General features: G+C 40.1%; 1 pseudogene; it reads right to left on the bottom strand.

Annotated features, from left to right (window-relative positions):
• LOC116144442 overlaps positions 1-16,315 on the bottom strand; it is a 35,257-nt pseudogene that overhangs the window by 14,051 nt on the left and 4,891 nt on the right.

Raw genomic sequence — 16,315 nt, forward strand, 5'->3', positions numbered from 1 at the left:
CTTCTTTTTTATTAAGGCTTTTTTATTAATACAAGATTTTAGTATTAATTTTGATGCAATATTTTATAAAATAATAGGTTTTGACAAGCTGATGTGTCTTCTTAAAGACTTATTATAATAATATTTCATATGTTTTTAGTATTTTCATTATTAATATTTAGAGTTTAATTGCATATGATGATTTCTTTTGTGCCATTAACTAATCCGAGGAGTGCGGAATCAAAGAGACTCCACTAACACCAACATTGTGGGATTGAAGATGATTATGTTATGTTAAGTTTTTTTAATTGTAATTTATGTATATTTAGTTTTAACATTGCCAAATTAAATTTATGTTATGCTTTTGAGTTTATTAATGAGTATTGGACTATTGAGTAATGTGTAATTGAATTCTTTTGTTTTTATTTCATATTCTAGATTTTAGTATCTGCAAAAGGTAATTTGTATTTTCATACAAAGAATACAACAAAATACCAAAATAAAAGAGGAAAAATAGCATGAAATTATACATAAAATAATAAAATTTTGATTTTAGGGACTTAGATGAAAAATTGAAGAATTTTAGGGGTTATTTTGAAAACTAGTTAACCGAACCGAATATCGGTTCGGTCACAATCGGATTATAACCGAAAGTCAGGTTTTCGGTTTGCATTTTGTCTAAACCGAATACTAGTTTGGTTTCGGTTTAACCGGATTTATCCACCTCTAGGACAATGTACACAAATAGAATAGAGAGAGTATTTTATTCAAAATCACTGAAAACTTTTATTATTGAAGCTGAATTACAATTAGAAGCAGAAATTTCACTATTGGTCAAACTACTTGGCTGTAAAACTAAAATCAAGAGTGCTGGATTTACAATAGTAGGCAGAGATACACTCAAGTTACATTAGGAGTAATGCTGAGTTCAAAGACTTATCATAACTGTGGAACTAAAATCTTGGAATGAAAATGGTTGGTTTAAATAAGAGAAAATTCATCCAAGACACAGAGGGATTATGTGAAAAACATGAGTAGATGGCAAGGTAGAGGGGATGTGCAACTGATACAAGCAGCTTTAAGTCCTCCCTGCAGAAGCATTCGGGTCCTTGTCTTAACAAACAATTAGAGTTAAATTCCACACCCACATTGTTATCTTTTGTAAATTTAGATACTACGGAGATTCTTAGTTATCTAGGCACACATAAGACATTCTTAGGATAACATTTAGAATGTAATGAGCTGGGTAATAAAGTGAAAACAACATGGGATATGTCTAGAGACTCACACTCCCAATTGAGTTGATCAATACCATCATAGCACTGCTTGCTCTAAGTGATGAGGATCAAGGTAAACATGTGTCATTGCTCCTGAGTATGTACCAAGCTAGATAGGTGGTGTGGTGGAGGAATAGTCATAGTGTATGTGGTTTGAAGGTTGAGTAAGGTATTGGTGAGAGATTAAGTACCTGACTAGGTTGTTGTGTTGGACATTAGACTAGAGATTGGTTTTGTTGGGGTTGGTGTTGAGTGGGAAAAGATGTCGTTGGTAGACTTGATTGGGTAAGTAGGTTTGTGGCTAGGGACTGGAAAACTTGGCTGGTTAGGGACTGAAGTGTGGACATTGATTAGGGACAGAAGTGTGACTGTGGAGAACTTGTGTGAAGTGGAGAATAGGTAGTATGACCTCCAAAGGGCAAATTACTTCCAAAAAAATTGCCGACCACCAGATTGAATCTAGAAACAGACTCTCACAACTGAGTAAATGCACCCATATGAGGTGGAGTGCATTATAGGAGAATTAAACTATGATAGCACTGCACTACTGTGTGTCCTTCCTTTGCATACCTGACATAATGGTTTACCCTACCAATACCTCTCGCCACGCTCTTCCATAGGACTGAAATCTATGGTCTGTAATGTGTTACAGTAGGTCCAAAGGCCCACCAAAAATACTTGGAGTGTAGGAGAAAAATATCCATCACTAGGTTAATAGGAAGTGGATAGACTGAATAATTGGGTGCAGTGGGCAGTAAGTCTATGTAGGAGGTATAAGTTCGTTAAAAGAGGCACTTGATGAAGGCATTAGACCTCCAGAAGCAATCAGTAAGAACCTTCAATCCTCTTGACTCAGTATTATTAGAGAAGCAATATGCACTGAGCTATTAGTAAAATCTACATTGTAGAATTTCCCAATCGCATTTCATATTTCTGGAGTAGGTACTATGCTTCTTTTGTAAAGATACTGAGGTCAAACTAGACCAATTTAGATGTTAGTTCACAACAGCAGCATCGAATTCTGGACTAGGCCATCTAATAAATACTGAAGATCTTCATCAGTTATAACACTGTCTACTGGTGTTAAATTCCGTTAATGCCACACTATTTTGTGATACAATGCTTTTTTTATTGGTTTTTAATATTCTTTATATTTTTTTTTTTTTAATAAAATATTGTTTTATATTTTCTTAATTAAACTCCACTAACACTCATGTTTCCTTTTTGAGTATCTTTGCGGGAGTCTTCAAATGAAGAGCTCGTGTTTAGAGTCAGTGATGGAACTCGTTTCCAAAGACGCGTCCAGATTTTCAGTATAGCAAATTGACAACGTAGAAATGTAATGAACATACTCATAAATCGAACTTAAGAGCCAAGTAAACAGGAATTTATCAGTCTTTTTCAGGACACAAGGATGGATTAAGTTTTTCCTCAATAGGGTTTTCATTGATTGAGATGAACTAAACTTTCAGAAACAATAAAGGATCAGGACAAATTGCACCTGTTAGGTGTCTGTCAATTCAGAGCTCGACAGTTTATAGAACTTGAACCTCCAGAATCGATAATTACCTTGTAATTACTCTGTCAGCTCAGAGTAATCACTGCAAATTGGACAAAAAAATTGAGGATGAACTGGATTGAGAAGCATTGTCTTATCCATGGTATGAATGAACAGAGAAGGCCAAGAAACATTGTTGTTAGATGGTAACTTCATCATGATCCATAGATTTAAGATGAGTGAAAGAAAAATCTTATACCATTGATGAACTGAATGTTCAGGTATTTTCTAAAAACTTTTACAGAGAAACAACTCTCCTTTAATGAAGAAGAAGAGTTGAAACGGCGCATTTTACAAGTGAAAGGAGATAATCTAAATACAATTTTGACCTATTTATCTTTAGTCAACAGCTCCAATCTTTAAACTAATTGTTTTATGGGAAAAACGATGCAACCATTTCCATTTCTATATTCAGAAAAGCACATTACAAATGAATATTTAATCTTACAAACATGGCATTAGGCATTCCTTTCACAGGAAATTGAAAAATGAAATTTAAAGAAATAAAAAATTAAAAAACACTCTAGCAGAGGGAAGACGGGGCACCATTCCAGTCTGTGAGGCACTCTAGCATTGGATCTGATCTTACCCTGGCCACGCTGTGAATACTTTATCAATTCTCTCCTGGTGACTTACTTTTCACCAGTTAAGAATCCGTTCCTAGCTCTTCCTCACAAACTTGTACAATGGATAAGATCTGCATTCTTGATCCTGTTGGGAATCGCTGCTTTCCATTCTCAATCAAATTCTAGCAGTCTCCACCACTTTAGGCAAAAGGCCCAATTCTCCTCAAAAGCTCCAACTTTTGGAAGATTGAAGAGTTCGATTCTTCTCATTTTCGCCATTGTTCAAGTGCATGATCAACAAGTACTTGTCTAGTTTGGCATCAATGGATAGGTGGTACTGGAGGGATCATCTATGTAAGCGAAAACGTGTTCGCGATCAACCACTTTGATCAGATCTTTCTCACAGAATCTTGATGGGTGAAGTTCTCCGTGTGCTCCAATGTTAGAAATTTCTTAGCTATTGGCTCACGGTGTTCTACTGTGTTCTTCAAATTCTCCTCACGTGCCCAGATCAAGGCTTGGCAAAGTGCTACCAAGTATTGTAGAAGACACTGAGCTTCAAGATGTCAACAGCTTCAGCAGTTTTCCTTGAAGAGAGAGTCCCAAGGAGTTCAGTCTTGTTTGGTTGTTGCTCGGCACTTTGGACATGGCTGGTGATGGATTGGCGAGGTATGGAGCTCAGAAACAATACGAAGCCATGGCGATTTCAGCACCCTGAAACCATAATCCAAGCTTGGATTTCTGCCGCCAGAGAGATTTGATGGCAACCCATTGTTGTAAAAGTCGTTGACAAGCTCCGAAAATTGGGCAAACATAAGTTTTCCATCAATGCAATAGCCAATGTATTGTCCATTGAGACACCAATTGGGGTCCCCTGGAAGTTGCCTCCATGTAAAGCCTTGTTCCTTGAAACATCGATCAGAGGGTTGTCATTGACGGAGTTGATCTCCTTTCAATTGATTGGTGAAAATCTGATAACTCAACAGTGGGCCAAGCCATTGTGGTGAAGTCCTGAGGCTAACGATCCTGTTCGGTTTTGAAGAGGATCCATCTCGTGCAAATTTTGGCAGCTTTACATACGAACTGCCATCTAAAATGTGTTCCATAATTGCTGCAGCCTCAATTGGCCTGGATGGTGCTTTAAACTTGTGTGTCAAATGGTCAGGGAATTCAGGCTTCCCCTGCATCACTTCCGCGAAAATTGCTGACAAAATTTCGGATAACACCCAAGAACATTAGCCTCAAAAGAACCATGAAGCCATTCAGAACAAACAGCAGTACCATCCAAGAGCAAGGCCTTCTTTAGGCTGCAATCAAAGAAACTCAAAACAAGCGAGTTTAGAGGCTTCTTGAGCATATGACTTCTCATTAGGTCCGGTGGCCTTGAATTGGGGCGACCGGTAAGTAATCGCAATGTAGACAGGGAACTAGATCACCGGAGGCAGTGATTGTGCCGCGAAGGGGATGGCATGGAGTAATTTGTATTGAGAAGACTGGTAATTGCTTCCAAGATTTCAAATCTGATTCCAGAGTAGCCCTGGAGAAGAGTGTTGATCCTCAACAAGCATGGCGGCTCTTGTTGCTGAATGGGCAGTGTGTGGCACGACTTGTTCCATTACCAAAGATTACAGAATTCACGAACATCGAAGAAATATTTTTTAGCGTTAGCTGCGTAATTATATTAATCATTCTGCAAATATTCTTTATAGAAAAAGAAATTAAAAGAAAAAAAAAAAAAAAAGTTCATAAAGCTTACCTAATGAGCTCCTTGAAGAGCGCCACCCGTTCTTGGTCTTCTATGGGAAGTTGGCACCGAAACAGTGGTGACCCATAACTATCAGTTCCATTATTCATGCTTCCATGACCCAGTCGCTGCTAGCCTTAAACACATCTCTGGCAGACTCTGAAAGCTCAACTTTGACGCCAACTCATCGTTGCAATGGCAGCCAACCTGAGCATGTCAAAGTCTCACCACGAGCTCACCACCGGCTTCCTGTACTCCGCACATACGCTTCACTTCATTCAAATGACTCCTTTAAGACCCTCAGGCCACTAGTCCCCAGTCAAGGGATCATTAGAACGCAAAACACCCGTTTTCAAGACCGTTAATTGCAGGATTCCATTGCTTTACCGGGTATAAAACAGAAATTCTAACAAGAAGAGAAGTGAAAAATCAGTAGAGAGGTATAATCTATGTAAATAAATTAAATGGAATTCCTGAGGTAAACGAGAGACAGTGAAGGTGTATATATAGAGAAAAGAGAGCACTGGTTGCGTTGTAGTAATTAACAGTCGTTGGTCATGGTAAGGTAGTTAAGGGTGGCAGAAGGAAAATTGCCGGGGTTAGTCGGAAAGAGATCTGAGCCGTAGAGAATGGAGATTGGAGGTAGATTTGGTGGCTTGGACTAAGAAGAGAGGAGAAAGAGTAATATTGTTGACTGGTGAGATGATAGTGAAAGCCGGCAAATACCAACATAAATGAAGCGTACCCTAACTTAATTACAAATTTTAAGATTATTAAAGCTTACTATCATAATATAATTTTACGATTATGCCAATTTATTATTTTTATTTTGTCGTAATACTATATGTGTGAGCCTAGTTAGCCAATGTTAGGATATAAAATGTGGAACACATGAAATAATCTTAATTAATTGTTAAAAAAAATATATATATAAGTAGCTCTGGATGTATATAAATAACTTTTTGAATTCTATCATAGTTTTACTTTGTTTATACGTACGTATAGATAGAATATTATGACGGGTTTATTATTATGGTGTCTTTTAATTCGTGAAACTAAAATAATGTTATCAATCGAATTAATATCAATAAAAAATAACACATAAGATTGTTTAAAAAAAACTTAAGATTCATGTATATAGTTATATGACATATATAAAAATAAATAAAAAACTATTGCAACCTGAACATAAATAAAATTTAAAGCATAGAATCTAAAATTTCTAAATATTTATTAGAATTAATTATCCAAAATTACGCGTTGATGTAAAATATGTTTGATGCATATTTTACACAATATACAAAAGTTGAATAGGCCATCAAGTTTTGACCAATTATTGTTTGAATAAATAAAAGAATGAATGCGAGATATAAAGAATACTGAAATGTACCATGACTCTCCCATTCAAACTTAGTTTATTTATTGTATTTTCTAAGTCCCTCTTTATCCACATTTGACCATGTGTTCTTTAGTAAATTATGTAATACATGGGACTTAACGGTGGCTCAAAATTAATTCCTCAAGGTTTGATCTAATAACATGAGCTCCACAGGTTTTAAAAAGTGACACTAAAAACCCTAACGTTTGTGAATAGTAAAAATTAGGGGACTTCGTTTCCAAAGCTGATCATCACCTGATGGACACTAGGAATCTTGGTTTTCTAGCTCACAATATCTGTTAAAATACGTAAGTACCCTTTGTAATCACTAATAGGATGACAAAATAAAGTAATATAAAAATAATTGGTCAATATATAAAAATGTCACAACTATTGAGAAAATAACTATAACAAACATCGTTTTTATTATAATATTTTCTCTCTTTCAATGCAAACAATTACGAATATTATAAACAAGTAACTCCAAAGGTTTGCCTTGATAATTAAGAAAGTTTGTTCCCTTTATTAACTTCTGGTGTGTAACCACTTTGGAAATACCTACCACGTTTGTGGGCTTACATGATCATTGGAATCATAGGTATTTAATAAGTCTCGAGTCCTGAAAACTAATTAAAGTGCATGCAAGCTAGCTCGAACCATGGTTACCAACCAATATATATATAATATATTAATATATATATATATATATATACACACACGTTTATTAGAATATTTTTCCATTTTCAATATTATTAATTACAAAAATAATCCCCAAAACATATTAAAAAATATATTATTTTAGCGCCGTCGCCTATATTTCTCTTTTACACACAACCAACCAACACAAAGTTTTACGAAGGCTTCATATCTAACAACATATATTTGGATCCAAGAAAATTCATCAAAACCCATGGTGTAGAATGGTTGCATGAAAAAAAAAAAAAAAAAAAAAAAAAAAAAAAAAAAAAAAAAAACCTTGTAAGGACGTAATAGTACGTGATTAAATATATCATGGTTACATGTAAAAAGTAAAGTGTACGAAAGTTTATCACAAGTTGATAAATCACTTAAACAATTTCATATTAAGTAGTTGTATTTCATATAAAGATCATATACAACTTTTTAAGTAAAAGTATAACTCTTGGTACAAAATTCAATTATTTGAAGTAATAACGGTTGTATATTGAGTCTTGTCTTCAGGATTGCATGGTGTTTTTTAGATGTATAATAAGAATGAAGATAGAGCTGGGCATTTGGAACCGGGCCCAAAAGCCCCAAAGCCCAGCTTCAAAACCGGTCCTAGGACGGTCCTTCAAGGACCGGTCTAGGAGGCCTGGTCCCAAAACAGGACCAGCCTAAGGAGGAGGGCCCGGGCCCGCCCTTCAAGGCCCGGGCCTGGGCCTAATTTTTTTTGTTTTTTTCAATATAGTTCCCTGCCAAATTACATAAAAACCCCTATTAATTTTAAATAAATATAAATTACGAGGGTTAAAATGAATTTTTACAAATTTATTTAAAAAAAAATCTTCCAGGTCCAAAAAATTTATAATTTTACCCCTAAAAATACTAAAAACCCCCTATAAAATTTCGTTGCCCCAAAAATATAAAAAAATTGAGGGGGGGAAAAAAAAATTATCCAAGCCCATGGGATGGTCCTAGGACTCCTGGGCCCACGGGACCAGTCCCGACCAGGCCTAGGGCTGGTCGGGTCTTGGTTTTTCTCATGGGCCTGGGACCGGTACAGGGCCCATGAGTGACTGGTCCCATTGGGACCAGTCCCAAGGGACCAATCCCAAACGGGCCCAGGCCTGGGCCGCAAGGGACTGGTCCCTGCCCACCTCTAACTGAAGACAAATACTCATGACACTGCTTTTTTCTCTTGTATACTATTATTAAGAGTTTTCAAGCATTTGAGTGTCAAGATTTTTACATGTTACCATCAGCCTAACAACAATGTCAATATCTTGTATCGATATCTACAAGGATATGTTTTTGCTGTGTAGATGCAAAAATCTACTGTTATGGAAAGAGGGACAATCCCTTAAGGATTGAGGCCACTAGCGATCTGCTGCACCTGACACGTAAGAAACAAGCGTGAAGCAGATGGAAAACACTGGGGTGGTGTTGCCGTAGGCACTCCAACGCTCAAGTCAGCAAGGCTGAGTGAGGCTAGTTTAGTGAGGGTTAGGGAGAGGAAAGGTTACCGAAAAGTCTAGTCGGGACTGTGACTACAGCTGTAATGCAAAGTTCTCTAGTGGAAACTCTAGGGTCTGAAGGTGTAATGTCTTCGTCCTTTGTCAGAGGGTTGGCCTTTGTTTAAATAGTGACTGCAGAGTCTTTCGAATCCCGATGGGATTAGGAGTCCTGCAGCGGGTGGTCCTTTGAAAGAGTGGAGCTTTGGCTCCTTATCTTAGTAGGAAAGGGAAGTCCCAGTTCGCCTAGGATACGGACCTTGGACGAATTATGATAGTGAGTGACTTCCTTAGTAGAGTCAAGTAGTACTGTAGTTCGTAGGCGACTATGGGCTCGAGTTAATCATAAGTCCAAAAGGTGTTCTAAGACAGAAGGCCTGGGTCCAGATGGTGGGGAACGGGAAAGCACAATCAAACGGATCTCATCTACGGAACTCTAATTTGGGCCCCATCGGAATTGGGCCTAATTTACCGTGTGGGAGGTATCTCTATCTTTGGGTCGATCTGGGCCCAGGATATTTTTTGACCCTAACAGTTTACCCCCCACTCTCTGAGTTAAGGGTGCTTAGCTAGAGAGTAGACTAATTGAAGATGACCCTGGTCGGCCTTTTGAACGACGATGAACTTATGATATGCAGCTCTCTGTTCCCTGGACGAACAGTGTAAGTCTTGTCGTTGACTGGGAATTTGGTATGCCAATGTGCCTGGCGAGATGAAAAGTCACGAATGCATTCGGTACGTCTGACTGAGTGGAAAGAGAGTCGCGCATGTCACATTCGTCCAATGCACCGAGATTAGGGGGAGCATGGAAAGATCTGCATGAAATCCCCTCAATTTGGTCTCCCTCCTGGGTGAAATGGTGGGGCATCCTCTCGTGGCGGTGTTTATCGTTCGGACGCCAAGGTAGATGGCTGTTGAGTTGTCCCTGGAGTGACCTGACTCGATATAACGAGCTGGGTGAGTGGGCATGTGAACTAAACTTGAAAGCGTGCCCATTCGATGCTTCCCGCCGAGCGGGTCACGTTAGCTTCAACTGGGGGATAGTGTCTTAGGTTGGTTGGTTGAATCCAAGCGGAAGGGTGTACGTGTGCTTCAAATCGGGGAAACTTGCTCATTCAGTCGGGATGACCGAGGGGTGGAGTTAAGGGTTCGCTAAGCAATGTTCGGTTGAGGCTGGAGAACCGAGGTTGGACAATCAATAAAAAAGATTGTAAACCCGATCGGTCGGAACAAACCGAGCTAATGATTACCTTTTGGAGCAAAGCGCAGCGGATTAAAACATCTTCGCAACGTGTATGATCGAGGCATTTTTTGAATTCGGGGGGAAAATCAAAATCACGCAGTTCTCAAAACCAGTCGTAGGACGCCAAGTGTAGCTTTGACACCTTTCGCGTGTAAATATGTGGGGGAAACGCCTCATTTCATCTTCCCATATCCATTCTTTCACTTAACGTTTTCTCTGAAATTTGGGTTCTCTTCGCAGCTTTGAAGGATTTTGGGATTTTGGCCATTTCTACGGTAAAAAAACTCCTTCCTTTATGCTCTTTTCTGTTTAGTTCTTGTTTTCTTTGTTGATGTGGTGTTTTTTTTTTGGAGAGATTGAGCAAAAGTTTGGAACGTTTTGGTGGGTTTGGTGGTTTTTGAAAGGTTTTGCAGATTTTTTGGAGGTGTTGTGTTTTATTTTGAAAGGCTTGAATTTGGGTCGAACGGAAAAAGTTGATGGAGATTTTTTTATCGGCGATTGATGGTGGTTTTTCTGGGTTCTTTTCTAGATTTTTAAAAGATGGAACCAACTTATACAAGTGTCCCATTCGGCTTGTCTTGGTCTGCCGACTGAGTTGAGCATGGTGTTCGGTTGTGTCTTGGAATTTGAGTTTTTTAGATCGAGGGTTTTCCAACCGAAGTAGTCGAAGTTGCTAGGTGGTTTGGAGTTGAAAATTTTGGTTTTTGGGGATCGGCCAGTCGGTGTCTCGGGGCGAGTGGGCACTAGTCGGTGTGTTTGAGTAGGCAATCGATCGATGGTCCGGTCAAGCGGGGAGAAGACGGTGTTTTGTTTTGGGGGGGAGTCGTTGGTAGTGCGGGGCGATAAGATTAGGGTAGGTTCTAAATTGGAGAGGTTGGGAGCCTGGGGCGAGTGGGTAGATTATTCAATGTCTAGGTCAAGATCGAGCAGTTCGAGCAGGGCTGAGTAGAAGTTGGGGATGAGTACGAGAATACCCCAACCATGGTGATGAGTGCTCGAAGGTGGGGACATTCGGTTGGTATACCGACCGGGGTGAACGTGGTTACCTTGGACTGAGTGGCGCTTACCCAGAGTAATGATGAGTCGGACAGGCAGGGGGGGGGGGGGAGGGGGGAAGACTCCGATAGAGTTGATGATTCTGAAGTTCACCCTCCACCAGTGATGGCCTCGAGGACGAACGAGTCGCCGACGGTGGTATCTTTGAGCCGAGATTACCCGCCCTTATTGAAGGATAATGATCTGTGGTAGCTCGGATGATGTATCACATTCCAAATTCAGTCGAGATTAGAGGTCGTGGTGGTACGAGAGGGTGAGATGGGAAGCGAAAGGGCTGGGAGCGCCTACAAGAAAGGTGTCCTGATGGTTTGAGGCTTCTTAGCCCTCGCCTCATATGGGAGGTCCTGAACCATTTCATGATCGCTCCGTCCCAACTTATACCGAAAGGATGGAGATTACTGATGGCTCTAGAGACCTTTTGTGTACTGCATCAAGTGATGTTTGGGCTGCACGAGTTGGTATATTCGTATTTCCTAAAGGAGAATGACAAGGACAAAGGTCGATACCTAATAAACCTTAGGCACGACCGGCACTCACCTCGTGACCGCCTCCAGTCGAGTGACAAGATGGAGGATTGGTACTTTTTATGAAGGGTGATGCGGTCTTCGGGGAGAGAGGCTGATGGGAATGCAAAATGTCATATTTAACCCCCTTAATGTTTAGTCTTTTATATGTTTGTTTCCTAATTGTACTCATTATTACTTTATTTTGGTTGGGAAGCAAATGGAGGTGGTTAATTGAAAAACGCGAATTAATTAGGGGAATTCGGACAGTTTCGCACTGCTTCGTATTTGGCATAATTCCATCATGAGCTCCGATTGAGATGATTCAAAATGCTGTGGAACGCTAAGAAATAGATCTACAACTTTAATGTTTTAGTTTTTAGAGATACGGCTGAATAAAGGTTTTAATCGAGCTTGAAGTTGACGCACTGCATTGCTGACGTCCTGGAGCGTTCTGACTTGTTATGCAAGTCAGTCTATTATTGCACGTTTTGAAGACATACATGCTGCAGAAAATTACAGCTGGAAACACCACTTTTTATTTTATTAGGACTCATTTTATTATTTCCAATTAGAATTAAATTAGGATTAATGTTATTTAGGATAGGAGAATTTTCTTTTACGAGATTGAGTGGGATTCGAATTCTAAAATTGGGATTTTAAAAGAGAGATCAGATTAGGTTTGAAGGGACCACGCTCTCTCGTTTTCTCTCTGAATTTTCTTTCACTTGAGTTTTGTTATGGCCATGAGCGGCTAGAACTTTTGTAACTTGGTCGAAGGAAACGGAAACCTCGGAATCACATAAACTGTGAGATCTTTCTGTTTTTAGTGTTAAATTCATGTTTGAGTATTGAATGTTTTTGTGATATTTTCATGATTGATGCATTTAATTACTAGGAGGCCTACAGTGTATATTTGTTGAAATCTACTGCTAAGTTTGATATCAAATCGTAATTGTTTGATCCCTCCAACTTGTGAAGCAATTAGGGTTGTAATTTGCTGCGTTCAGGATTAGTAACTTACGAAGACATTCAACTAAATTAAATACAACCGCATTGGTTGTGTTGTTTAGCTTCATCGATCTCTCAATTTTAAGGCTGCCCACTAGATTTAATTTGAGCACTTGTCTAGGGTTGTTTAGGGGTAAGATTAATTAGGATCGCTTGTTTCCTGATTAATTACAATTAAGGAAAGATAGGAAATTAGTTCCAACGGTGAATATTCAATGTGTGAATTGATTATCTGCATCAATGTAAGTTGTAAGATTCCGATGGTGGATGTTGACAGAGACCAAGTTCGTCATTTTGATTGAATTCGAATTAAATTGTTTTTGTTTTTGTGACATTGTTTTCTGTTTTTTACACAAAACCCCCAGCCTTTTTACCATCAAAGAAAATTCAGCTAGACACTCCTTTCGTGGGATGACCCTTGCTTACCTTATTTACAGTTCAGTAGTTAGGTTCGAAGGTTTTATTTGGGTGCCTACGATAGCACGCTAGAGGCCAAGGTGAGATTCGTGCACTTGGCGAGCTACTGGTGAGAAACTTGTCTTTACCTTGTATTTTAATTATAAATTTATTGTGTTTCTTCTTCGCAAGCTTGAAATTCAACGGTCGAGTAGAGTGGGGCAGCTTGGACTGGTAGAACCAAAAAGTTCTAGCATTCCCCAAAGCGCAGAGGATTGGTGGTGGTGTTGAAGCAGCAACCTCAGGATGAGTATCTTTGGGCGGAGTAAGAGCGAGTCAGCAAGGTTCCCCTTCCCTTCGCTGAAGCAACATCGAGTGTGCGGTGCTAACTCGCTACTGCAATAATCCTTATATGGTAAGTCAAGGCTGAACCCACTAACTGTTGGAGAGTTTACGATTGCAGAAAAGCTAATGAAGAAGTTGACCGTCCTAAGTGCGAGCAAGTCTATTGCGAGGTGTCACGAGAAACTGAAGAGGGAGTCCTCAGCTAAAGAGTAGAAGAGAGTAGAGGATGTGGTGGTGACTCCACCAAGGCGTTAGCTGTGGCCAAAGCCAAGTCATCAAGACCATAGTCTTGGATGAGGAGACTATGACGATCACCCCTTAGCATCCGGCTTTACGTCGACCTACTCGAAAGCGGCTTCCATGAGCAGTGGCCGACTCATTCCTGTTCCCAGCGAACGAGACTCTTTTGAACCAAATGGGTGTGGTCACGACCGCTAACTGGGGGTTTTTCGTGCTTTTCAGGTATGAGCCGGAGTTTTACTTTACTGTGTTTTGTGGTCTAACTGATCAAGTTATTTATTATGCGGCATTCACCAGCAGCTGCACCTGAGGAAATCTATCGTGTCGCAAAAGAAGAGCATACAGATGTATCGAAATCCATTCAATCTATGCCGACAGAGAGAAGCAGCAGCTCAAAAATCACGAGATCAAGGCATTGAAGGAGGCCGGAGAGAACGAGTTAGAGCAATTAAGGAGGGAGTTGGCCAAGAAGAATGTGGAGGGTCGAGTCCCTGAAGGAGCAGTGCTAAGCATTACTAATGACACCATATAGGGCTAGAGGAGAGCCATGCTCGAGTATAAGGTGGGAACACCTCCAATGGAACCCAGATGAGGACATCCAACTTTTGTGGGAGATAGAAGAAGAAGAAGAGGTTGTTGCCCGTGTGGAGGAGCAAGTTGCTGATCAGATTTTCGACCTAGCTAGCCAACAGGGCAAAATGATCATAGAGAGGTAGGTGGCCAAGGTGTGGGGACGAGCACTAGGGTTGGTGATAAAGTGACTGAGTCAGAAATGGGTGAGATGACTCGCACGATGATGTGGGCCATGATGCCCTTTAGGTTTATTGTAACTTATGTATTTTTGGGACTTGCGTTGCCCTTCCCTGGCATGTGTGCCTTACTTTTATACTTAGCCGCTTGAGGCTCTTTTATATTGTACTTGTGATTTTGATTTGTGCTTTGTGGATGAATGAGTTGATTGCTGTTTGTTTGTAGATGTACTAGAGGTTGAACCGATGCTTTGATGTTATTTGATGAGGCCAAGTGGCTGAGTGTGTGGGACTGTTTAATGGGTTGGTCGATGGCTCGTTGGTTGGAACTACGAGTCTTCTGTTCGGTCTAGACCGATTGAAGATGCAAATCTATAAACGGTTTGGGCCGATCAAAGTATGAATTGAGAAATCGGTCGAGCCTATCGAAGGGTAAGTTTATGAATCAGTCTGAGGATCGAAGGCATAAACTTATGAATAGGTCTGGGTCGATTGAAGGTGTAATATTCAATCGGTCTGAGCTGATCGAAGGTATAAAATTATGAATCGGTTGGGGCGATCGAAGGTGTAATACTATGAATCGGTCTAAGTCGATCGAAGGTGTAAAAATATGAATCGGTCTGGGCTGATCAAAGGTATAATACTTACTAATCGCTCTGAGTCGATCGAAAGTGTAAACTTATGAATCGGTCTGGGCCGATCTAAGGTGTAATACTTATGAATTGGTTTAGGCCAATTGAAGGTGTAAACTTATGAATCAATTTGAGTCAATCGAAGGCGTAAACTTATGAATCAGTCTGGGCCGATCGAAGATATAAACTCATGAATCGGTCTGAGCCGATCGAAGGCGAAAACTTATGAATTGGTCTGGGCCGATCAAAGGTGTAACTCATGAATCGGTCTAAGCGATCCAAGGCGTAAACTATGAATCGGTCTGGGTCGATTGAAGGGGTAAACAGTTTCTATTGGAGATAATACTTTAGTACTAGGGTCATGAGACGACTGATGGTCAAAGAGGTGGATAGGCCCACATCATCCTTATAAAAAACGGAAAACAGAAATGTTGATAGAGGAGTTAACAAAAGTAGTAAAGTTTGAGGTGGATTGCATTCCAACTGTTAATGATGTCTTTGCCTTTGGGAGTTCGGAGTTGGTAGGCGCCCTTCCTACTTCCTTGGCGAGATGTAGGGACCTCAGGTGGTGCCGAGCTTGCCAGAGTTGATATCTCCTAGTGTTTTGAAAGACCTTGCGAGGACGGCCTAGTCGCCTGTTTTGAAAGATCTTGATTAGGACGTTACGGTCGTAGTGCGGGCAGCCTACTACCGATAGACTGCATTGCTGAGTTCGCCCATTCGCGTAGTTGTTCAATGGTGTCTAGGTTTGGCAAAGGTTCTGGTTTGGTTTCTTCGTCCTCCCAAGGAGTCTGGTGGAAGGGACTAATACTTCAGTTGGGATGACTGCTTCAGATCCATATGTAAGGGAGAAAGGGGCTGCCTGTGATGAGCGGGCTATAGTCTGGTATGACCAGAGGACTCCAAATAGTTCATCTGCCCATGTGATAATCCGTGGATTATACAGTTTTCATTAGACTTTTTATCGGATTTCAGGTACTCTCTAGTGCATTTTACCTGAATTGTTGGTAATTCTTGACATTTTGTGTTCAGGTCAAAATGGACATTTTGAGCAAATAAGGACAAAATTGAAAGTTTTGACTCAGAAGGTAGTGGATCTCAAAGATAGGAGAGTTGAAGCAGGATAAAGCACGATGAGGTTTGTTCCAAGAGAGAGCACCGAGAATCGAAGAATCAAGCGAAGAAGCAAGTAGAGTGACAGTTTTGTAATTTCAGAACTTTTCAAGAGCTTTGCCGCGACGAAGATTTGTACGTCGCGCGGCGAAGGAGGTAGAGACGGCATGTCTGCTTCCCATCTGCCACGACGAGGTCATTATTTTCTGTTTGTTAAACGCACAGTTTACTTTGTGCGTGGTTTGCTGGGTAATTAGGGCGAGGTATAAAAGAAACACTTAGCCTTTTGTCAGGGTCTTGGTTTGGGTAAACAGCTTACATGTTCTTTGACTA

Source organism: Pistacia vera, unplaced genomic scaffold, assembly GCF_008641045.1.
Source record: "Pistacia vera cultivar Batoury unplaced genomic scaffold, PisVer_v2 Contig445, whole genome shotgun sequence".
Classification (NCBI taxonomy): domain Eukaryota; kingdom Viridiplantae; phylum Streptophyta; class Magnoliopsida; order Sapindales; family Anacardiaceae; genus Pistacia; species Pistacia vera.